This window comes from Podarcis raffonei, chromosome 5 (genome assembly GCF_027172205.1).
Source record: "Podarcis raffonei isolate rPodRaf1 chromosome 5, rPodRaf1.pri, whole genome shotgun sequence".
Classification (NCBI taxonomy): domain Eukaryota; kingdom Metazoa; phylum Chordata; class Lepidosauria; order Squamata; family Lacertidae; genus Podarcis; species Podarcis raffonei.
The window spans coordinates 23932750-23957117 of NC_070606.1; the positions used below are offsets into that span (position 1 = coordinate 23932750).

Here is a 24368-nt window from a genome sequence, read left to right on the forward strand (position 1 = left end):
TGCCTCCGTTCCGAAGCCTTTAAAAAGGCTCCGTCGCGGATTGGGGGGGCGCAAATGGTGCCCGCCGAGTCTCTGTGTTCACAGGCATCCGCGCCTGTGATTTTAAGGGTCCCCGCTTCGCCGCAGCGGCCAGACCCAGACGCTACGGAGCCGATTCCCTCCGGAGCTTGGAGGGAATCCGCCATTAAACAATGGCGCCAACCCGGAAGTCCTATATCCTGCCCATCTGGCTGGGTTTCCTAAGCCACTCTGGGCAGCTCCCAACAATATTAAAAACACGATAAAACATCAAACATTAAAAACTTCCCATGCCTTCAGATGTCGTCTAAAAGTCAGAAAGTTGTTTATTTCCTTGACATCTGATGGGAGGGCATTCCACAGGGTGGATGCCACTACCGAGAAGGCCCTCTGCCTGGTTCCCTGTAACTTGGCTTCTCGTAGTGAGGGAACCGCCAGAAGGCCCTCGGCGCTGGACCTGTTTCCGGGCAGAATGATGGGGTTGGAGACGCTCCTTCAGGTATACTGGGTGTACCTGAAGGATATATTGTATATGCCATGTCTGATTCTGCTGTCAGGTTTACTGAGGGAACACAATGCCTTAGAAGGTGCACCCCTAGTCTGCCCCATAAATTTCTAGGCACCCCATCCTACCAGTCAAACATTGATGGGTCCCTCTTTACAGATTGTTATTCTGTATATACTATTTCATTACTTATCAGGATCTAGTCACTTCATCTACTGGCCTTGACTGCAGTCCAAATTTGACTTCTCTCTGACATAAGTCAGAAGAAAGGCCTCTCAGACAGTCATGTCTTCTTGGAAGATCAGGCACTGTGATCAGACCACCTCTAATCCGGCCACCCACCAAAATCATGACTTGTGCCCACAGTACTTTTCAGATTCAAATCTTAAAATTTATGCGCTCTCTCTCTCTCTCTCTCTCTCTCTCTCTCTCTCTCTCTCTGCAAGAATGCACAACATTTTAATTTTGAAAAGGTCTTAGTGTGGTTTTGTGCACTGTGTCATGGGAAAAGCAGCGCTGAAAAGCAAAAGGAAACAGAAATACTAGATAAAATAGAAGAGGACTAAAGAGCCACTGGCTGCACAACAACTGCTTCGTGTGTGTTCTTGGATGCAAGTGGTTAAATGCTTTGACACTTTATAAATTAGAACAGGGGCAGCATAACACAATGTTATAAGATGTTAAAAACTCAGATACGGAGAAATCATTGCACAAACCTTGGATTGTCTTCAAGAAAACATTGAATAAATTTTATTGATAGATCGTTTAAAATTAGTTCCTTCAAGCTACAACCTGATTTGGGTGTGTGAGTGAGTGTGTATGTTACTACAGATATATAATCTTTCATACCTGAATACTTATGAGTACAATTTTACATTTAAATATTAATTACTCATTATAATCTTTTAAAAAAATTATAATAGTACATAATTATTTAACTCATGAACTCAATGCTAAATTCTAAACTAAATTAATTTTTAGGTTAATTTATAACCTTAATTTCATTTAAGATTATTAAATTTCACCGCTGACACTTTAATTATATTTTACTATCCTTATGATACATTTGCATTCATTTCTAACAATTTAGAACGCCAATTTTGTTTTGTTTTTAAATTTAGTTTTTTAAGCCAATTGTGCATTTAAATATTAGTCACATATTTACTGGATGCAAAGTTTCTTGAAAACATTTTTAATATAAGCATTAGGGTCACCAAGGGCTAGGTTTCATCACAAAACATCCATAAGTAACCCTTTCTCAAAGAGGATATGGGGTTTGTCCCATTTTACCTAACAACAACCTTGGACAGGAACACTGTGACTGGCCCAGGGTCATCCAATGAGCATTACAGCTAAGCAGATATTTGAAATGAAGTCTCCTAGATATACATTGAGGACTGTCTCAACTCCCTCTCATTCACCCTCTCACTAGTATACAACTACAGTTGTACCTTGGAAGTTGAACGGAATCCATTCCGGAATCCATTTGACTTCCAAAATGTTTGAAAACCGAAGTGCAGCTTCTGATTGGCTGCAGGATGTTGGCTGCGGAAGCCCCGTTGGACGTTCGGCTTCCAAAAATAGTTCACAAAACGGAACAGTCACTTCTGGGTTTGCAGCATTCGGGAGCCAAAACGTTCAAGAACTAAGCTGTTCAAAAACCAAGGTATGACTGTGTATAACTACCGTATTTTCCACTCTATAAGATGCACCAGACAACAAGACGCACCTAGTTTTTGGAGGAGGAAAAGAAGAAAAAAATATATTCTGCATCTCAGAAGCCAGAACAGCAAGAGGGATCGCTGCGCAGTGAAAGCAGCAAAGCCTCTTGCTGTTCTGGCTTCTGGGATAGCTGGGCAGCCTGCATTCGCTCCATAAGATGCACACACATTTCCCCTTACTTTTTAGGAGGGAAAAAGTGAGTCTTATAGAGCAAAAATTACGGTACTTATACGCTAAGTCATGTTTGTCTCTGGTCTTCTCATATATGTCTCTGTCACCCAAAACGTTTCTTTCCTAGGATTCACCCCAGCTCATCAATAACTATGTGCAAGCTGTTTATGGGCTTCTTCATCAAACACAGACTTACCAAGCTAAATGTTGTCCAATGGCAAAAATAATAATTCCTCACACCCCAAAAACTGAAAACCCCTCACTGAAGTAATTTGCAAAAATTAAGTTTCGCCCCCTGAAATGACATGCTCTACCTGGTCTGCCTCCTCTGCAGGCCACATCTCTCACTGTTCTGCACCACCTCTGGTGATTCTGTCGGACTGTAACATGTCCTTGAACTATTATAATACCACTTGCTTGGCTGGATGAAGGATGGAGAGGTGTGTCGTTAGAAAGCCACTTCCGAGCTTGGGAGGAGGTGGGGTTGCGGGCTTCACGCCCAGTCCCTGTGAGATCAGGGGAATCCTCGGCCGCGTCACCAATTGGCTGACTGGGGGGCGTGGCCCACCCTATTTAGGGCCGGTGCGGCCGAGGCTCCCCCTCTTTTTGCCGCGTCAGCCAGCTGTTCCTGTTTCCCACCCTCCCTCCCGGCAGGCTCCTTAAAATTGCTATGGACTTCGGTTGGTTGCCGCAAGGGGCCTGGTAGGAATTTTTTCCAACTGGCAAATTGGCTCCAGCCAATTGGTTTTTCGCCTACCTCGTAAAAACCCGTCACAACTCCTCGGCATTGGTGGCTAGGCATTGGTAAGGGAGGGTTAAGTGTATGGGGGGGAGGAAGCGCCATTGCCTCCCCCCACAGCAAAGGGTAGTCCGATAAAGGATTCCGGGGGGTGTTGCCCTGTCTGAAGCCTATGGAGGTATGGGCCTAAGGCATGCCCCTGAGCAGTGACCCCGGGGGAGCTCCTAGTTGACGTGCCTCAGCAGGACTCCCTCTACTGGTGGTTAACCCTTGCCGGTCTTCATGCAATCGGGCTGAAGCCGGCTAGTCGATAGGACCAATGCCTAAGCCAATACCGCTCATTCCTGTAATCAATAAAGTTGTGGCCTATTCCGCCCATTAACCTAATACTTGGTGTTCTGTGTCTTTATTTCTTTATTTCTTCCTGGGGAACTCGCCACGCAAACATCTGACTTCATTGTGGGTGGAACATAGCCTACTGTTCAAAAATAAGAATGACAGTCATTGCCCAGTGTGATGAAATCTTGTTTGTTTTAGTGGGGCTTGTGTAATGTATTCTGTCACTATATACATTGCAAAGTGTTTGATGGGGGAAGTCTTCTATCTGGTCAGGTGAAAGTTGGCTTAACTGTCATGGGGCAGGGAGCTTAACTGACCACTCAAAAGGGGTTGGAGACAGAACCCTCAGTATGCAAAAGAAGAATAGAAGATATTCATATTCCGATTGGTGGTTGCAGGTTTAGAATTCTTAGCTAGAGAGTGTGATTGGCTGGGGCTGGGTGGAAGGCAGAAGCAGCGAGTATTTAGCTGGATGTTAGTCGCTCGGTGTCAGTTGGTGATTCCTAGTGGACAGGCAGAAGATGACGACAATGTCAGCAAAGGAAGAGGATTGAGAAGGAAGGCCTGAGAGGTAGGCAAAGTGGCTTGGTGGATGGAGTAGCTGAAACATTTGGCATCTGTGGAAGATACAAGGGGAGAACCTGTCCATGGTCCTGAATGGTAAGGGAGAGGCAGTTTAGAAGAACAGACTGGTGTCTGGTAGGAGAGCCTGAAGAAGATTCCAGGGTAGGACAGCAGATACAGAACCGTGCTTTAACAGGTCAGGAGAGGCTTCAACAAAAGTCCTCGGTATTACAGTGCTGGGGAAGCTTAACCCTGATTCATTGTAAGAAGGCAGGCTGATGTAGGCTAACTGAGGGCAGAGGTTGGAGGGGCAGCTCCCTATTTCCTCCAATGGATCAACTTCCATTCATCCATGCTTGTGCTTTCATTGATTCTTCGAACTAAAACCAAAGCAGCTTTTTGCTACCCATGCTCAAATGAGCAAGTAGTTCTATAAGCTGGTGAGGACAAAGGTTCGTGATTAGAAGTGGATTGTTTTGCTGCCAGGCTTTTAATACACAGTAGTTTCGTCTGCAGCCTCTGAGTGACAGCCTGGCTTGCTTCCTGCATTGTGTAATTTGAGATGACCTTAGTTTCACACACCATAGATGAATAGGTCTGTTAGCTCACGGGGCTTTTCTGTAATTGCGTTCAGGTTAATATGTGTGGCCTTCGTCAAGTTACATATGTCAGGGCTACAGTCTCTATGGCATTGTCTTGTTGTTTTGAAATGTAGATGGATCCTTTCATTGCCACATTCCTAGAAAACTCTTAGCACCATTTATAATTCTAAATGAATTTCATGGAAGGATTTCTCTCTGCATTTTCTCAACAGGGCTTGGTATGAGTACATTTATTTCTGCATTCCTTTAACTGTGTGGCCTATTTTGGCTCCTTGGGCTCCAGACTTGTGCTATAAATTTAATCCATTTATCAGCCAAGGATTAAGCATCCTAGCCTCAAGTGCAAAGCTAAGCAGGGTCCGGTTTGGTTAGGGTTATGTTAAGTGCACATTAATTCCCACTGAGTTATAGTGTGCTATACTCAGTGGTTTTTTTTCTTTAAAAATGTATAGCGGTACTCTCATTTTGACTCAAGAAAATCACCATTTTATAGTTCAAATCGGGGAAAATAAATACAGTAAATGGAGAAAAGTACACAAATTCACAAAATTTGGGGGGTATGCGTACCCCTGCATCCCCCCAGAAAAAAGCACTGGCTATACTAGTAGTTTCCTGGCCTAGGTGGATAATGTTTTTGGCATGAGTGAGATTTGGGTAATGTGAGAGGAAAGGTGTTGATGGCTTTGAACAGTTTGTCAATCTTATTTCCTAGTTTGTGATCTTGAATTCTTGATTAGTCGGATTTACTGGCCACCCCATCCTAATTGCCTAGAACTATACTTGCAACAAGTAACAAGGTAATTATTTTACCCTAACCCTTCTGGTTCAGAGAGACCACAATCCAAATGTCTTGTACCACTTCCAAGCAACATCTAGGATGTAGTTTTGGAAGGTCTCTGAGGAGAACATTCCAAAGCTGAGAGGCAGCCACGGAAAAGGCACTTGTCTCGGTATCCCTTTGTGGATCTGATTTGGCAATATACATTGCATGCTTAACAGTGTCAACCACACATGCCTGGTCAGAAGTAAGCCCATTGTTTTCCATGCAGCTTCCTTTCAGCCCCAGGGAGCAGTCCAAATTAATCTTAAGGGCCTTGATGGAACTAGGGGAGGAAGATATCTGTTCAGATGTAGTCTATTAGGCCTATATACACACAGAATATCATGTTTTATATTTCTATGACTCTGTCTCTCTGTCTGTATTCTGACAATATCAGAGAAGGTAAGATAAAAATTTATACTACTTTTATACCCCTTTAAAACTACTCATTCTAAGGATAAAGGCTGTATTTTGAACATCGTCCTTAATAAACAGGTAGCAAAGAGCAGTTTCTTTACAAGCAACACAACCTTAAACACAAATAGTTATTTTCCAGAATTGAGCTGACACTGAGATTTGCTAACAAATAATTTCCCGGTGAAAATTCTTATCTTGCATGAAAAGGAGGCTTATGACCAGGTAAGCATTTCTCTTCATACAAAATTGAAACTGACTTTCCACGGATAACACTGAAGTTCAAAAGACAACGGAAGTCTCTCCTGCTCTCTGAAAGTTCAACCAATATTTTCTTTTCTTTCTAGAGCGCTGGGTGAGAAGTTTATGGGAGGCCAGAACTGCTGCCACTGTGCTTTTGTTACCATGTGATCCTGCTGCAGCCTTTCATTTCATGATTTCTTTGAAACCAAAATAGGGTTTTCTGTGTGCGGTTAAGCACCAACAGCTTTTATAGAATGAACTCAATCAAAAATGGCTCCTTTGCTTGTCTTTATCTTTGTGCTTTTCACTTTGTAGCCCAAGTGATATCCTTTCAGCCACCTGAAAGCCATTAGCACTTCTGTTTCACCACACGTTTCCTTCAGGACCACATTCAAAACTTAGTGCAAAATAAATAAACCATTGCATGTATGCTTGTCAAGAAATGATGTCACTGTGTATGAATCATTGCTTAAGCCCCTGGTCTGATTTTTTGTTGTTGTTGTTTAGTCGTTTAGTCGTGTCCGACTCTTCGTGACCCCATGGACCAGAGCACGCCAGGCACTTCTGTCTTCCACTGCCTCCCAGAGTTTGGTCAAACTCATGCTGGTAGCTTCAAGAACACTGTCCAACCATCTCATCCTCTGTCGTCCCCTTCTCCTTGTGCCCTCCATCTTTCCCAACATCAGGGTCTTTTCCAGGGAGTCTTCTCTTCTCATGAGGTGGCTAAAGTATTGGAGTCTCAGCTTCAGGAGCTGTCCTTCCAGTGAGCACTCAGGGCTGATTTCCTTAAGAACGGATAGGTTTGATCTTCTTGCAGTCCATGGGACTCTCAAGAGTCTTATCGGGTTTATTTCTGTATGGCAGGGCTGGGGAACCTTTGACCCTCCTGATGCTAGTGAACTACAACTCCCATCATCCCTTAACTTTGGCCGCACTGACTCCAGCTGATGGGAATGGAGTCCAACAACTATTGCAGAGCCAGAGATTCCTCAGCTCAACACTTTTCCCTACCCTGCACCAATGGTATAGGTCTGCTTTTACTTTCCACAAATGATGACCTGCCTCACAGGTTTATAAGCAACTTTCTGAAAATGATGCCTTGGGAAAGGCAGCTCACTAAGCCACATCAGGCAGAGAAATCCACCACCACCCCTTATTCTGGGCCAAAGGGGTTAGGGTAGCAGTGGAAATAATATAAATGGAACTGAAATTGCATGGAATATACTGGGTTAAAAGTATATATCTGAACTACTGGAAGTGATGCGCTCCAAGTATCTCAGATACTTACAGACTATGGCATTCATGCAGAGATATTTTGACTTTATGTGCCAATGAGAAAGCAGTAGCTTAAATGCTGTTAGGATTTCATCTAAAAAAGTGAATGGCCATCAAATGTTTCTGGTCCTTTAAGAAGAAAAGAAAAGAAAAACCCTGCTATTTGATCCTATGACCTCATGTAACAGTGATGGATTATGCAGGATGTCCCACATTAATAGGCATTTTCAGCTCATTCTACACCTTGATTTCAGTAAGAGGCTCATTATTCTTTTTTAATCTCATATTCATGTGGGGCATGAAAAGGACAAAGGCATCAGTTTTGAATGTAAAGGGTTCCCCTTCGCACTCCAACCAGGACAATGGTTCTCTCCTATTCACTTAAGGAAGTAGGACTATCTAAAAGTTTAGGTCCTAAACTTTAGGAATAGATTCTTAACTATACTGGCAACTGAGCACTAGGGACTCAGTATGGAGTTTCCTGCCTGGGAGATTTTCAGGAAGAAACCTGCTTCTACAGCAGTGCTCAATATTTGATAAGTACAGCAGTGGTCAGCACCAATATCAGTTCTCAGCTGGAGCAGCAGCTCTTAGCAGACTCAGGCTGAATTCTCAAAAAACATTTTAACACTGTTCATGCCTACCCAAAAGCTTGAGTTTAATGGCCTTGAACCCAGGAAATTTGGTACAGGATTCCACATGCAACAGGGAGTTCACCCCCCCCCAACTGCGTTTCTGAGCAAGCATGGTTAGGTCTGTAAGTGCATGTCTACAATTCCTATGATGGCAATAAATGGCCAAATATATTTGGTTAAAAGAAGGGAGACAAAAGATAGGAGCCTCCCAGGGATCTTGGTTCCCTTTTACAGGCTTTTATAAAAAACAGATGCAACCTTGATGTGAAGACCACAATCCTAAACATGTCTCATCATAGCCAACCAGATGTTGGGTTTTCATTCCTCCCGCTGCAGGATGTGTGATTGTTTTCATCACATGTCTGTGTTGACATTCCATATTGTTGGAGTCATGAGAGCGGAAGTTCAGTTACACTGTTCCATTGTGTAGTACTTTTGTTTTTCTTCTGTCTTGGGGATGAAGAAAGAGAGAGGAGCCATGTTTTCTTTTGTTCTGTTTTGTACATAATAAAGTAGCTTAGAAATCCACACATCCAATGCTTAGCTTCTGCTTGAACTCTGCTATTGTATTGTGTGCATATATCTCCGGATACAGTATGTGTCACAGAAGCGCATCGGGAAAGAAGAGTGATGAATCATCCCAAGGGTTGCTTGTGGGGGGGAACATTGCTGCCAGGGATTCTCCAGTTGGTGCAAGAACCCCAGCGAGGTCTATCTCAGTGTACCCAGGCACCAACACCAGATGCCTATGGGAGTAGCCCTTTCTCATTCATATACACATCTGTCAGTCCAATGACCAGATCATGTATGAATAAGTTAAAAGGCATTGGTCCATATATATTGGTCCATGTATATATAGGTCCATATAAAACACACATACACATATACTAGGGACTCATCTCTCTCCATTGTGATAACAAACCATTCATTCCTACTCTCTAATCCTTGCTGTTTCCTCTTTACTCCTGCACTCTGTATCTACCCTCCATCACTCTGGTTATCTCTGAAAGCCAAGATTCTGTGTGAAAAACTAGCAATATTGACATCAAAAGGGGCAGCATCACTACATGATCTCAGACTTCAGATGTTGCTGGACCACACATGCTGTTCAGTGCTAATTAATTCACTTTATTCCTGCACACCATGACTTGGTTCCAAATCCTCTGTCGAAACAGCAGCTGAAAGGCTTTGATTCGCTTCCAAAAGAGCCAAGAGCAATTTGCTCCTCTGCAAATTTTAACGCAGAATATTTTTCCAGATATTTTTTTCAGAATATTCCAATATTTGCCAAGCATTCTCTGTATATTTGATGCCCTGTCATATTTTATTTTGCCATTTGATATGTGACATTTGATGTCGCCGTCTGATCACTGGCGTGGTAAGCACTTTAGTAATGGACAGTATTTAGCATCCAATAGCATCTGTCAGATGACATGCAATGGTATTTATATCCAACAGTGTTTGACAGCCTCTGATATTTCCTAGATGATGCCAACGAGCACTTGAATTTTGGAATAGACTGTCACATTGAAAGTTCGTATCTGAATTCTGAAATGTTGCACTCATTCTAAGCAGTGAAGCTAGACTAGAGTATGCCAACTTTTGAATATTAGTTTTCATTCTGATTTCTAGTTAAACTAACATGAGAAATTTCTCATGGGCATGGTCTTCTCTGTGAAAAGTAGCAATGTGGGCATCACATTCTAGTACCACACACCCCAAGTTGTGGCAAATGTTCGCTTTGCCCCATAGTAGAAAGAACAGTAACCTGCTCGAACTAGACTCATAACGTCCCTTGAAATTGTAAACATTTATGAACCATGTTTCATAGCCTTCAACATCTTGGCTTCGGCAGTATATTAGGCCAAACTACGCTGCCACCCAAGGCAGCTCATATTTGTTCCCAAAAGTGCTGTTCACCACCACAGCAGCTTCATGGACAAATAGCAAGGGAGGGAGCACCGTGGTAGTAAATTGGTGTTAAAAAAAAAGACCTTTCAGATCAGGGCCCCATGACTGCTTTTTCTTCAAAATAAACATTATCAGTTGCTATTAAAAGCAAGAATAATGTAACCTGTGGGCTGCCCCCCCCATCTGTTTTCTTCTGTGCTGTTACAGTCTTTTCCATTTTCTCAGTTTCAAATGTTTTCCCTTATACGAAAGTTGTGACCTACGCCTGTATTGGCTCATATATAATTCCTGTTCTAATATTATTCCCGTCCTTTATTCCCTATCTTCAGATGGTGACTGTGGAAGGCCTATGCATTAAGTACAAAAAGGTTCCAGATACCTCATGCAAACACTTATTTTGGGTTTCCTTCTTTGTTTGTTTTACAAAAAGGGGGGATTTTTGCATATCTAGATCTTTATATGTAGTGAAGTAGTGGTAGAGACCCTGAGTTTAGTGCAGCAATGAAAGCTATTTAGCTTATTCTAGGGCTGCCGTATTTCATATCCAGACAGAAAGGTTGTTGAGCTTTCCGGGCGTTATGGTAACCCTAGTTTATTCATAAGATCATTTTTACAACACTTGAGACTATCAAGTAGTATTTGCTCTAGCCCATAGTTCCAGCAAGGTTAGAGGGGTCTGTTTTGAGAGAGAGAGAGAGAGAGAGAGAGAGAGAGAGAGAGAGAGGGAGAGAGAGAGAGCTTTCTTTGATATAAATCAAATCTATATATGTTGGGGAATAGCCATCGTAACATCTGTGCACCTCATTCCTTGTTCGGAAGTTCAGAATGTTCTATCTTGAAATTGATTTCTAAGTAATATATAAACATTGTCCACTGACTGACCATCCTTGAAAGTTTATATGCTCTTGGAGCTAAAGATGTGAAAGATAAATGCTGCTGACGTATGTAGCAATGAATCATTTTGCTGGATTTTCTGATACATATTTTTAATCGTAGCTTGAGCGATCGAAATCTATCTTTGGGTTTACCCCTATGAAGCAGCCAATTGAAAAATAACCCCCAATATTTATTCCCATTTTAATGGGAAAATCCATGGAAAGTGACGGCATCAATGTAACTACATACGCATTTTAGAATTAAAGTTGATCCATCCTTGGAGATGCGGAAAGGGCTTGTTGACTATGGATTGTCTTGCCTTTCATGAATAAATTCAAATGTGCCACTTCTGATACAGTAACATCAGAGCTGTTACTGAAGCAAAGAGTATAATTTGAAATGATTAGGGTCCATATAACAGATAATTTTTATATAAAGCCATATAAAATTTAAAGAATCTATTGCAAATTAAGGGCATAGAATAGGTATCTCAGACTGGAAAAACAACTTGTTTGCAAGTCACTTAAATGCCAGACTACTATTGTTCTTTATTTCTGCCTCCTGTAGTGGCTCAAGATTGAATTGGGGTTTGAACCCATTTGCAGCCAAAGATTTCACCAATCTAGTAGTGGGCAGTGGGGTCAAGTGGTGGCACTCAACGAACTTCCAGTTGTCTGTGTCCCTGCCCCATACTGGGATGGAGAGGGCGGTGAAGCTTCATCATGGTCAACCTTGATGTTGTCTTGCAACTGCATGCTGGGAGAATGTGATGGGCCACACAGGAAATCAAGGTCATGTGAGCACTGCCAGCCCACCCATCATCCACCACTGAACCAATCCCTGGGTGGAAATGACAGCCTAGGAAACACTCTCCAGTGACATCATTTGCAGTCCCATAATTCCTAGCTCCATAGCCCTGCAGGAATCTGTGTGGAGCTGCCATTTTCCCACTCTCCTGATTTGAATTTCAAGTTTAGATTGTTTCATCTGTGTCTTTTTTTAATTATGGATGATTTAATGTAGCTGTTTCACTATGTATTTTAAGTATTGGTAGCTGTATTTTTTATAAAGGCATCTAAAGGCAGCCCTCTTTAGGGAAGTTTTAAATGTTTCATATTTTATCATGTTTTAAATATTCTGCTGGGAGCCGCCCAGAGTGGCTGGGGAAACCCAGCCAGATGGGCGGGGTATGTATGTATGTATGTATGTATGTATGTTTATTTATTTATTTTTAATTGGTAGCTGTGTTTTTTTATTTTTGTTATATTGCTGTTGGCTTTTATTTGTCTGTGAACCACTATGGTGCTTCTTCTCAAAATGAAAGGCCTTATATAAATTACAACAACTCTCCTGGCCACCTCATCCACAATATCTAAACACACCTACCATTACTGCACAGGTACTTCCTTGGAGAGAATTTGGTGCTGATTTCTTACCATATTGCAACCAAGCTATTTAGGACCTCAGAGGTGAGGATCAGCACTGTGAATTTTACTTGCATCACAATAGAAACAAGAGCTGTGATTTTTGTGCTAGTGTTTCGAAGAGACATATTGTTACAGACTTTCAGAATCCAGATGTTAATGACCAGCTGATGGGGGCCTAATAAGCGCTAATATACTAAGATTAAACAATCTGGATATTTTTAGTTCATTTGTGGATGAGAATCTATGCTGTGCAATATTGTTATCAGCTTGTTCACAACTAGCAGCTTACGCAGTTGGTTCAGTCAATGAGTAACAATTAGATTTTGGATTCATTCATCAATATAAATGGAAAGGAGTCACTAGAGGAAAGCAAAAGTGTCTCTAAAGAACAAAGTGAATCCTTTTCCATTTGGTATGATATACTGACATAAACCAGCAATTGGGAATACATGAAACATGGTATTTTATAATGCAACATGGTTATAATGTCCTAGAGGGTTTTGAAAACCCACTTTTTAAAACCTATTTGAAAGAGAACAGTTTTCATCATTTAGTTTGGTTTACAAAGATTTTGCTTTAAACACTTAAATGTTAATTTGTTGCCCAAACTACAAACATCATACATCCCTGCATGAGATACAGTGGGTACCCACTATTTTTGTACTTTCTAGAAATGATTGAAGACCTTTTTGATTCAACAAGCTTTTCCAGTTGAGTGAAAAGGTGCTTATTCCCTATTGTTTGTAAATCTCTTTTTAAAAGAATACAATGCTATTTTGAGCTATTTGTTTATTTTATAAATCACCTTGACACTAATATGGAAGGCATTAATAAATTAGTAAACTAAATTTACTAATTTATTAATTAATTAGTAAAGTAAATTTATTTGGGACTAGGGTGGAATTCATCCTCCAGGCACATTGGGCCAGTCTGGGGGTTTTGCCTTCCTCATAGCAATTGTCACAGATTGGGCAGATAAGGCAGGGGGTTGTATACCTAGTCAAGGTGGATCAGGGGGCTGAGTGGGACTTTCACCGCCCACTCCAAGGGATAGGGGTACCCCGTTAAAGGGTTCCAGGGGGAGGTGCTTCCATCTTGATGCCCAGGTGGGGGCTGATGGGTTAGAGTAATACTCCACAACAGTGATCTTACAAGTCACCCCGCTTTTATGTATGCCACGGGGTGATCCTTAAGAAGTGAAGAAGAGTTTGGATTTGATATCCTGCCTTTCACTCCCTTTAAGGAGTCTCAAAGCGGCTAACATTCTCCTTTCCCTTTCTCCCCCACAACAAACACTCTGTGAAGTGAGTGGGGCTGAGAGACTTCAAAGAAGTGTGACTAGCCCAAGGTCACCCAGCAGCTGCATGTGGAGGAGCGGAGACGCGAATGGGGTTCCCCAGATTACGAGACTCCCACTCTTAACCACTACACCACACTGGGTTAACCCAAGATTAACCCTTCTCCAAATCAACCAGCAGTCAGGTTGGGTGATTCTGGATAAATACCCAGCGCCTACGCCAAGATTTGCTTTCATCTGTAATCAATAATGTGGTGGCCTGTATTATCCCAAAATGGTTGCCTTGTGATTATTTTATCTTCCCTGGTTAGCCCCTGGCCGCTTGCTACCTCATGCCAGCTGGGCCCACAACCCTAGTTTGTTAAAGGTACTGACAGATGATAGACAGACCCCTATTCTCTTCACAGAACTACATTCCCAGAGTCGTTTAGTAATCTACCCCTCTTCCCCAGAAAACCCCAGAAGTTGTAGCCTTCTCAGGAACATCCCATAGCCAGTTGTTCTCAAAAAGTTGAAACCTTCTCAATGTAATTTTAATAAACACACAACTTAAATTAATAAAACAGTGTGTGTGTCATTAACTAAATCAACAGCATTAAAATAAACATCCAAGTGGGGGGGGGAGGGCATTACTGCAAAATATAAAACCAGCTTCAATATAATCTATCCCACAAGCTATTTGGGTATGATCCATTCAAGGTTAGGTCTCATTGATTTCAGTGGGCAAGCTAGGAATAATGTAAATTATACATGGAGACGGGACCTAGGCAAACTGCGATGAGTCAGTATCATTCTGCTAAATGAAGATTATTCTTTTTTAGCCTTCAAGTACATAAACTTGATTGGATCATGCCTTTTCTCTTCAAGCTGTTCAGAAACATCAAGTAATATGCCTTTGTAATAACCCTTTGTTGTTATTTCATGTTAGAATAACTATCAGTGCTACCAGGTAACTGAATATTGTAACACATTCACAGATCTGTTGCTTATTTTGAAAGGCAATGCTATTCTAATTGAAACGTATTGATTTCCCAGCGAATGTACTCATATTTATATTGGCATCTCAAGGTTCAGGGAACAGAATTAAATTGTAATGTGGCAAAGTACTCACATTTTAAATTATTTCCTGTCCAGGGTTGACACAGGACAATAGTTTGAATGGCCCCTTCCTCCACTTGAAAACCTGCTTGTGTGTGTATCTGTATTGTCAATATAGTTCATTCTGGGGAGCTCTCACACCTGATTTATTTATTAACTTATTATCCTTTATCATAATTTCAGAGACTTTAAAGTGGCATATTTTGGAAAATTGGGGTACAAACAGTCGCATTTTTTTTGCTGAAAACATTTTAAATACCTTTAAAATTAAAAATTAATTAAAAATTAATTATTTAAAAACATTAAAAAAAGAATTTTTTACTGAAAATATTTTAAATACCTTTAAAATTTTTAAAAAAATTTAAACTCCCAGTCACTAAACTTGGAGAAGAAACTGGAGCTACTTCCTCCAATCCTGTGACATGGTGCGTCAAGGGAGCCACTGAACATTTATGGGAGAAGAGCCACTGCTGATCTAGGGCAAAGCTTTTGGAAGGACAGAATATAAATATTATGCTATATTATATTGAATTTGAAGAGAACCTTAGGCAAGGGTAGCAAGACAGGATCTGAGAGGGGACAGGAGTCTCTCCCATAATATCTATATATATATATATATAGATATATATATATATATATATATATATATATATATATATATACACACACACACACACACACACAATCATTTTAATATTTCAAAACTTGACTTCCTTCCCCCTCTTTCTGCGGTTCCTTAAATTTATTTTTAATACCTTCTGCATATCCAAATTTAACTTAATTTGCTCATTTATTCATCTACTTTCTCTCCCATAATATCTAATGAAGTTTCTCCTAAGAGGAGAGGGTGAGGAAGAAAGTGGAATAGTTCAATGTGCATATGTACAAAAGATGTCTTTTCAGTTCTTCCCTTTTCAATAAATGTACATCACTTCAGGGATTTCATTTTCATAATATGGCCTATCCTTACATAATGTTATCAGTCTTCTTTTGACTAATAAATACCTGCAGGCTATCTGTCTCCTAGTTCTCGTATTATGTAATCTAATCTCTGCCATGAAGAGAACAAGTAAATTTTCATAGTTTTGTTATAGCAAACAATGGAGAACTCTACAGGGGAATGATCCCCTCAGAATAATGGTGGGAAGAGCATAAGAATCCTAAAATAACCCTCTTCTGTGTTCTTCTTCTTTCCCCCATCACAAGTGCCAACTTCAAACAACTCTGACTCAGAAATTGGTTTCATTGAGTTTAATGGGACATGTTGCCATGTGCAATTTCATTGGGTGGATTTCTCCCACAAACATGAATCAACAAGGTTTTGTGTGAGCAGATCAATCAACCCTAATCATTAGTTTTGTTAAGAACAGGAGGTTGTTAAGAATGGCACCTAAGCTGCAGTCCTGTGATGACTGGATAGGAGTAAGTCCCATTTAATTCAATGGGACTTACTTCTGAATATATATGCATAGGGTTATGCTGTTACTCCCATTTCTTGCTATAGTCACCCCAACACACATTGAAATATTTTAACTCCACTGTGCCTGGTGCCCTTTAATGATTTATGTATCAGAAAGGGAGGGAAAGGTGAGATGTATTGCTGTTACCCAGCACCATAATGTGATCCTGTTTGTGAATCCAGTATGATACTTTCCACCAACTAGGAAGGATCCCTGCCTGAAGCCCTGGAGAGCCACTGCTATTGAGGGTAGACAATACTGAACCAGATGGAACATATGTAAGACACCTTCCTAGTACTCTCCTCTCTGAACTCATTAGACAACTTTGATTCTGGAAGGTAAGTCCACTCCCTAGAGATGAAATGCTAATTCTATGGCTGTCAATACCATACCCAGTCAACCGGTGTGGGTTAGTGGTTTGAATGTTTGGTTGGATGGGATAAATGTGTATTTAAATTTCCTTCTCAGTTATGAAACTCCAGAGTGGTTTTTTGGGAGGGGCAGTTTCTGATGGAAATGATGATACAGTTTTATTATGGTTTTGGGGGGCAGATTCTCCTAAATTCTGGAGTGTCAGATTCCCCCCAATAATTCCTGGATGTAGTAAAAGTTAAAATTAATCCAGGTTTGATTAACCTTTGCTAAACACAGAAGCCCCCTGGATTTAGTTATGCTAATGAACCAAGCCAGCTTGACACAACTAACTGGGGTGGATCTACACTGATCTGTTAGAACATTGTAAAAGAAATGTAATATAGCTCTCAAGGCAATTTTCCATTGCCGACAGATCACTGCTCTACAGCACCCTCTGGTGCCACATTTTTATAACACATTTTAAACGCTATAACCAACCAGTATAGATTTGCCCTCCATGTGCCAAGGCTGCTGATGGCCCATCAAGGAAACCATCAGAGGGCAAGACTGCCAGGCAAGGGGGAGTGGGGTCCATTGTTTGCTGGGTGCTAGTGGGCAGAGGCAAAGGCCAGGCTTAAGGTTTCAACTTTGAATGACGTAGACCAACAGGAGGTCCTTGGAGTTGTTAGCTGCAAAAAGAAGGGACAGAACTCCATGTGAACTGAGGATGATAGGCTGGATCGAAGAAGAAGAAGAAGAAGAAGAAGAAGAAGAAGAAGAAGAAGAAGAAGAGTAGTAGTAGTAGTTTGGATTTGATATCCCGCTTTATCACTACCCTAAGGAGTCTCAAAGCGGCTAACATTCTCCTTTCCCTTTCTCCCCCACAACAAACACTGTGAGGTGAGTGGGGCTGAGAGACTTCAAAGAAGTGTGACTAGCCCAAGGTCACCCAGCAGCTGCAGGTGGAGGAGCGGGGACGCGAACCCGGTTCCCCAGATTACGAGTCTACCGCTCTTAACCACACCACCACACTGGCTCTCAGAGACACAGAGGATGCTTTTTTGCTGTCCTTTTAATACAATGCTACCTGAAAGGGGGACGCCAGAGCTTCATAGGACGTGCTCTGCAATCCCTCCATCTAGGTGCAGGTTGTATATATGTGTGTAGATAAAACCATATATCCTAAAGACACCACAATCTCCATTGTGCCTAATTTCTGAAGAAAACACAAACCCTGGGTAAGTGCCTGAAACCCCTGATATTTCACACCGCTAGGAGATAGGGGTGGCATATAACACTATAACCAGGTCCTCTAATCTTTCAGGCAACACCATTGGCTGGTACAACTACACAGAGAACTTGTTCCTTGCTCCTCGTACAACAAATGCAACCCTAATCAATAATTAGAGTTTAGAGCACTTGATAAGCCCAGGATGACCATTAGACAAACAGGGATGTTAGCAGAATTCGTACATTCTGCCACACATACACGGGCCCCTCTCCTTCAGTTTTGAGTGGAATTTGTCTGGGAGAGAATCTGCCCCAATTTTAGGGGAGTGAATAATTTGTGCTGATTTTACAGCTCTTATCTGTAAGCACAAAAGGTGGATAATTTGTTGCCTGGGAATTTGCTTGTAATCCTCAACAATTATGCCATGTAATATGAGTTCTGATGACATACATTGAGATTATGATGTAGTTTATAGCCCCATCTAGTGATCCGGCCACCAAAATACTATTCTATACTTCCGATCAGGTGGAGCACTGGCAATGTGGATAACAAACCCAATGGCTTTCCTTACGATGAACACTTGCAAAATTGCTTGCACTTTGGGGTTAGCCACTAGAGGGAAGAAAAACCAACACATGGAAAGAGAGTAGTGATGAAAAAGGCCATGGCTAATTAAAAATCAACAGTGCTTGGTTTAGCAAATTATACATTAATTAGTTTTCTATGGAAGTGGACAAATAAATGATTATCAAAATTTGTTGTCGTTACTAAGCAGCAATAAAAACAAAATTTGCCATTTACTGCTATTTGTTATGCTAGCAGGTTATGGATGTACAAGTTATAGTACTGATTTCCCCCAGATTAGATTGAGGAAGTGATTTGTCTGAAGCAACCCAATGAACAGCCAGGCTCAGAAGGGGTTCAAACCCCAAATTCCACCTGCTGCGCCATCACTGCAAAAAGTACACCCACTTTCCTGGTTTTATGTCTCCACTATAATCCTAAACACTCTGCTGAAAGCACAACCCTGGTCTGCCCTAAATACAGATAGAATTTCCTGAAAACCTCAATGCCGTGCTTAGTTGCAGATATATTTTTTAAGTTCCATGTCATTCCTTGGTCTTAATGAAAAGCAAGTTGTTTTTTAACTAGTTCAACTGAAAAAAACATAGTATTATATTTTTGTACTTGTTAGAGTCATAATATTATATACACTAGGGGATGGGCTGTGCACACATCTGGGGGTGGGGAGGAGGAGCTCTGCTCCTCTTAATTAATAAATAAAAATACTAGGCTAAAAATAGAAATGATCAGAATACCCACTCTGACTTTATGCAAATCCATGATTATGATGTGGTATAGAAATCCTCCAATGGGAACTGTGCTATTACATTCTTATGTTTTTATTAGAATGAAAGATATATGCTACACATACATACTCCAGGATTCCTAAAGTAACAAGCACATTTAACTATATGTATGATGCTGCAGAAATAAAGTACTGAATGTGGTTTGATTCATATCACACACACTGCATAAAATTCTGCACTTAATTAGTTGATCTTTTTAAAAAACATGCAATGCACAAGCGGTTCAGACATAATCAGGCATTCAAGCAAGTGGCAGCTTGATGTAGACAAAGTTCAGTCAGGTCAGAACTAGCAAATTCTGTGTATAAATCCTTTTAAAATGGAGCCTTCCTCCATCTCTAGCAATCCCGCAAACAGAAAAACACCCAGCAATACTTGCTGGTGAAGGAAGCACTCACTTCATGTCTGGGGACGTGCATACTAAATAGTCTGTGCTTTGCTCCAAAATCCTAACTTGCTGTTGGAACATTGGTCATGTTGGCTGGAGCGGATGGAAGTTGGAATTCATAAACATCTGGAAGGGCACAGCTTATCCATTCATGCTCTGCAAACTGACGATGAGCAAGGCTGAAGATTTGCCAATGGTTAACCCAAATAAATAAATAAATAAATAAATATTATTTATACCCTGCCCTCCCCAGCCAAGGCCAGGCTCAGGGTGGCTAACACTGAATATAAATTACAATAAAATGTAATGGGGGGGACAGTTAATTAAAATACGGCTTAAAATATGGCTTAAAATGCAGCCTCATTTTAGTAGTAGCCCATAAATCAAGACCATAAAGGGAGGAAACATCAGATATTCACTCGAGCCAGCTATCCATGCTGCTCCTACATGGGCCAGCAAAAAAGCCAAGGGAAAATTTATATACTAAATCCCATATAAGGGGTCAGAGTGAGTCCAAGCCAAAGGCCAGGCGGAACAGCTCTGCAGGCCCTGCAGAAAAATGTCAAATCCCACAGGGCACTGGTTTCTTGTGACAGAGCGTTCCACCAAGTCGAGGCCAGTACTGAAAAGGCCCTGGCCCTAGTTGAGACCAATCTAACCTCCTTGAGGCTCAGGAGAGAGAAAATCAAAGCTAGGAGTACCTTCAGAATAATAGGTCAAATAGTGTGAATGAGAGAAGGAAGATGGCTTGATCAACCCTTTCTCGGTCTCTGTGGGCACCTTTGGCTCCCTTCTCAGATGTTGCAACTCCACCTCTCAATCTTTGTTGTTCGTCTGTGTCATGTGTGTGCCCTTTATGTAGCGAGGTTCTTATTGAGGTGCTCAAGAGTCCACAGGGGTTGCATGATGAGGCATCTAACTTATGGACATCTAGAGGAGAAATGGGGTACAGACAGAATTCTCATCTATCCTGCTTGTAAAGAGAACTGGATATTCTATCATGTGACAGGATCAGGTACTTGTGGGTGAGAACAGGGCCTCCTTATCTTAACTTCTGCAACACCATAAAGCAGCCAAGAATGTTTATGTCAGGGTCGTTTTAACCCCAGTGCCTAGGACAGCCACTGTTTCATTTGAATTGGAGTCTGTTTCCAATACCCTTTAAGCGAAACCTATTAAATTAACATAAAAATACAAGATATAAACAAACAAAAAACGTACCAACAGATGAGCCTCCCCTCACCCATTAAAATGGGGGGGGGGGCGAGAGAGAATACAAGGAGAAGGAACTGGAAAATGGGTAAGAGAGTTACAAATGATACACCCTTTTGGAGTTGGTTACAAGCCTGAACAGATATGAGGCTTGTAGAGATAATATTCACCAAGTTCATGACACTCAGATACATCTCTCCCGAAGCACCAATCCTTTCAAGCTTTACAAAGAAGATCGCTGTAATCTTGATTGCTGTGTTCACTTAACCGCATACAAATGTGCGGGTTATTGTATTGAAATAAACAAAAGAGCAGACAATCAGTTTGGACTGTTTTCACTGTAAATTGGATCCGCATTACGTGACATCATATGAATACCTTGTGCAAAGCCAACCAAAAGAGCCATAAAAATGATGCGGCAAGGAGTCAAATCAATAAATTGTTTCTTTCCTCCCGCTTAATGGTGTATGCACATCAGATAAATTCGGTCTCATCTTTCATCCTGCCTTGGGTTTGTTTGCTTATTTTCCTCCCCACACTTTTTTTTTTAGCAGATGTTGATTCATTCATAATTCAGTGATGAAAACTCATACCGAAAAAAACCAAGCAGAGCGACACTCAAAGCTGCAGACAGCCAATATGAAGCAATTTCATTCAGCTCAGTGGACACAACACAGGTAAACATCAGAGGATACGGGATATATATATATATAGGAAGGCATAAGCTAGCAAGCTGTTAGGAATGGTGGCCAAGAGGTCCAGCCTGCACTGGACAATGGATTTCTCAATTCCATGCTGCTGCCTCCCGCTCAGTTACAAATTCAGAACCTGTGTGGCAGAGCCAAATATCTCCTCTCAGTCCCTGCAAGTCTCTAGATTATGCCCCAATTCCCCCTGCCAAAAGAAACTTAAAGGTAGCAGTGGCATGGAGCAGGAGTTGGGCAATAGCAATGATGGGGCAGATCTTCCTGGAGGCCTCTTTGTGAAGCTCCAGCCCCTGGTGCCTCAGATCAGAGGCGGTTTTGGGGCATTGCAAGCGGTGCAGCTGCACCAGGTGAGCAGCTGAGGAAGGCGCCTACTCAAAGCCTAGTAGGCGTTTGCCCAGCTTCAGGAAGCAGGTGAGAAGCTCCAACGGGGTCCTAGAGTCCTCCTGCCTCCTTCTCAAAGTTGGGCAAGCACTTGCTGGTCTTGGGGAAGGAGGAAGGAGGGCTCTAAGACCCTCCCAGAACCTCGTGCCTCATCCCCAAACCCCACCTTAAGCCGTCACTGTGAGGGCTGGGGGGGAGGGAGTCAAATTGCCTCGCACAGGGCGGCATATTACTAAGGTCCGATCCTGCTCAGATGCGGATACAGCAGCATCCCAGGCACCAGGAAGCCTGGGAAATTAAAGCTCTTTGGTGTGGTTCAACTACCAGTACAGTGGTACCTTGGTTCTCAAACGCTTTGGTTCTCAAACTCCAAAAACCCAGAAGTAAGTGTTCTGGGTTTTGACTGATTTTTGGAAGCTGATTTTTGGAGCCTTGGTTTTCAAACGTTTCAGAAGTCAAACGGACTTCCGGAATGGATTAAGTTTGGCGCTTTTGATTTTGCTATTTATGTTGTGTTTTTGTTTTTGAGGCTTTTTCAGTTAATTTGTTTTTGTGACTGCGTGGAACCCAGTTCAGGCCCCCCCATCCAAACAATGACTATCATCAGTGCAGGGAAGATTATTATCTACAATACTGTCTTATTTATTTTATATTAAATTTATTAAATTTTATTTAATATTTAATTATTGCTTTCATTTTATGGATCAAAGGTCTCAGACAGTAAAATTAATGTTAAATTGCTGTTTTAGGGGTTGTTTTTAAAAGTCTGGAAGTGATTAATCTGTTTGGATTACTTTCTATGGGAAAGCATGCCTTGGTTTTGGAACACTTTGGTTTTGGAACAGACTTCCGGAACGGATTAAGTTTGAGAACCAGGGTACCACTGTACTTATTTTTTGGCCTACTTTTGCCTCTTCCTGCCTGCCCCGTGGCTGCACAGATGCAGGGTTTGAAATGCAGACGGTTGTTGCAACGAAAAGGTTATTTCCTAACTTTCAAAGTTATTTCAAACTTTTCCCACAGAGCTTTGGCTTCTTTTTAGAGGATGCCTGAAGGTGAACCCTTCCATTTTGTTTGCTTTTTTTTTTTACCCCTGAATTATCCTAATTCTGTTTGCTTTTTGTTTGCAAATAATTTGTGCATTAGCCGTCACTAAAAGCATCCTTTCCTCACCTCTCTCTGAACAGATGGTGCTTTTCAGATTGAATGGGGTGATCAGATGTCCCTTTGCATTGAAGTCACATGTGAAAAACGAGGCTTCTAACACATTCATTCATGTTTCGAAGGGAAATAAAGCACTCTCGATAATCAGAAGCGGGCTTTGCATTGGATCAACTGCAGTGGGGTTCTGCTACAAATCTCTTAACTCGGAAGCTTAAGGCTGCACTGCGAGATGTGACTTTGAAGATCAGCATTGCACTTTAGCAAGCTAACAGGGTGCTTTTGCTTTTTTAAAAAAACAAACCCCACCTGCCCACACATTCAGTGTTTATGTTGGAGAGTTCAATGAGCTATTTCAGAAATGTCTTCAAATCATTGAACAGTATAGTCTTTCACAGCATTTCTGCCATGAAGCAGAATGGTCATTTGTTAAAAACAGTGGCAGGTAAGGAAGGAAGGAAGGAAGGAAGGAAGGAAGGAAAGAAATATGGTAGCTAGGACCTAGGCCAGAGATGGATGTATTAGCCCATTTCTGGTCCACATAACTTTCAGATGCGCTGCCTCATAAGTTCATTAAGCCTACGGGTGGGTGAATCTGTCAATTTCAGTTTTAGGAACCCATCCGTTCCTGCTATGGGGACCCATTTTCAGAGGTTCTAAGTTGCTTAGAGAAGGGAGAACACATATTTCCTCATATGCCACAAATTTTGAGAACCTTGTAGATGACATTCAGCCTCAAACATCACATTAGTCTGGGCAAGTATTTTTCAACTACTGCTTGAATGACTTTTTTAAAAATAAAGTATTAAGTTTTTAAAATGTATTTTCTGTGCCTTTCCCTTGCATTTTTAAATTCTTTTCTACTTTTCAAAGATAGGGGTAAATACTTGCCAGTGAGCATTGTGTCTTTTTATTTGTGACTATGGATGCACTCAGAATTATTCCTGGAATCAGTTCTCTTTAATTTTATGGCTCTAATCTACAGCAGCACAACAGCAACAGAATGTAACAAACATGACCTAATGTAGCCCAGAAAAGAAAAGTAAAGTCTTTCGAACTGTTTTCCACCAAACCTCCAATTTCCCAGGCTAATATGTGGAGAAGTTTCGTAGAAGATTAACCTACTTTTTATTCTTCTCCCTGTATGTTCTATTTACAATCACTATGCAAAGCTACATTGCATGTTTTTATTATGTCCTAGTTTTCCTCTCCCCATTTCCTGATTTATTATGTTTTATTGTCCGTTTAATTGCAAAAAGTCTCTGTGTAAGTTCTGCTTCTTCTCCCAAAACAAAATGAAAATACAGATTTCTTATTTTTAAAAAATTGAATGCTTTTTTGAACCATTTTATGTTCCCATCCTATTTTGCTCTTTGGAAGGTGGCAGCCATTTTGTTTTCAGCCGTACCACTGGTGGAAGCCATTTTGTGATGGTGCCCTCGGGACCT

At 41.3% G+C, this 24368-nt stretch overlaps 1 long non-coding RNA gene across 2 annotated transcripts; it reads left to right on the plus strand.

Annotated features, from left to right (window-relative positions):
* The first annotated feature begins 3945 nt into the window (after positions 1-3945).
* LOC128413807 (uncharacterized) lies at positions 3946-23073 on the plus strand. 2 transcript variants are annotated; one of them, XR_008330468.1, is made up of 4 exons: positions 3946-4154; positions 16321-16454; positions 21223-21348; positions 22947-23073. It is a non-coding gene; the product is annotated as an uncharacterized LOC128413807 (long non-coding RNA). The 2 variants fall into 2 exon arrangements; XR_008330469.1 differs by having other exon boundaries at positions 21226-21348.
* The last annotated feature ends 1295 nt before the right edge of the window (positions 23074-24368 follow it).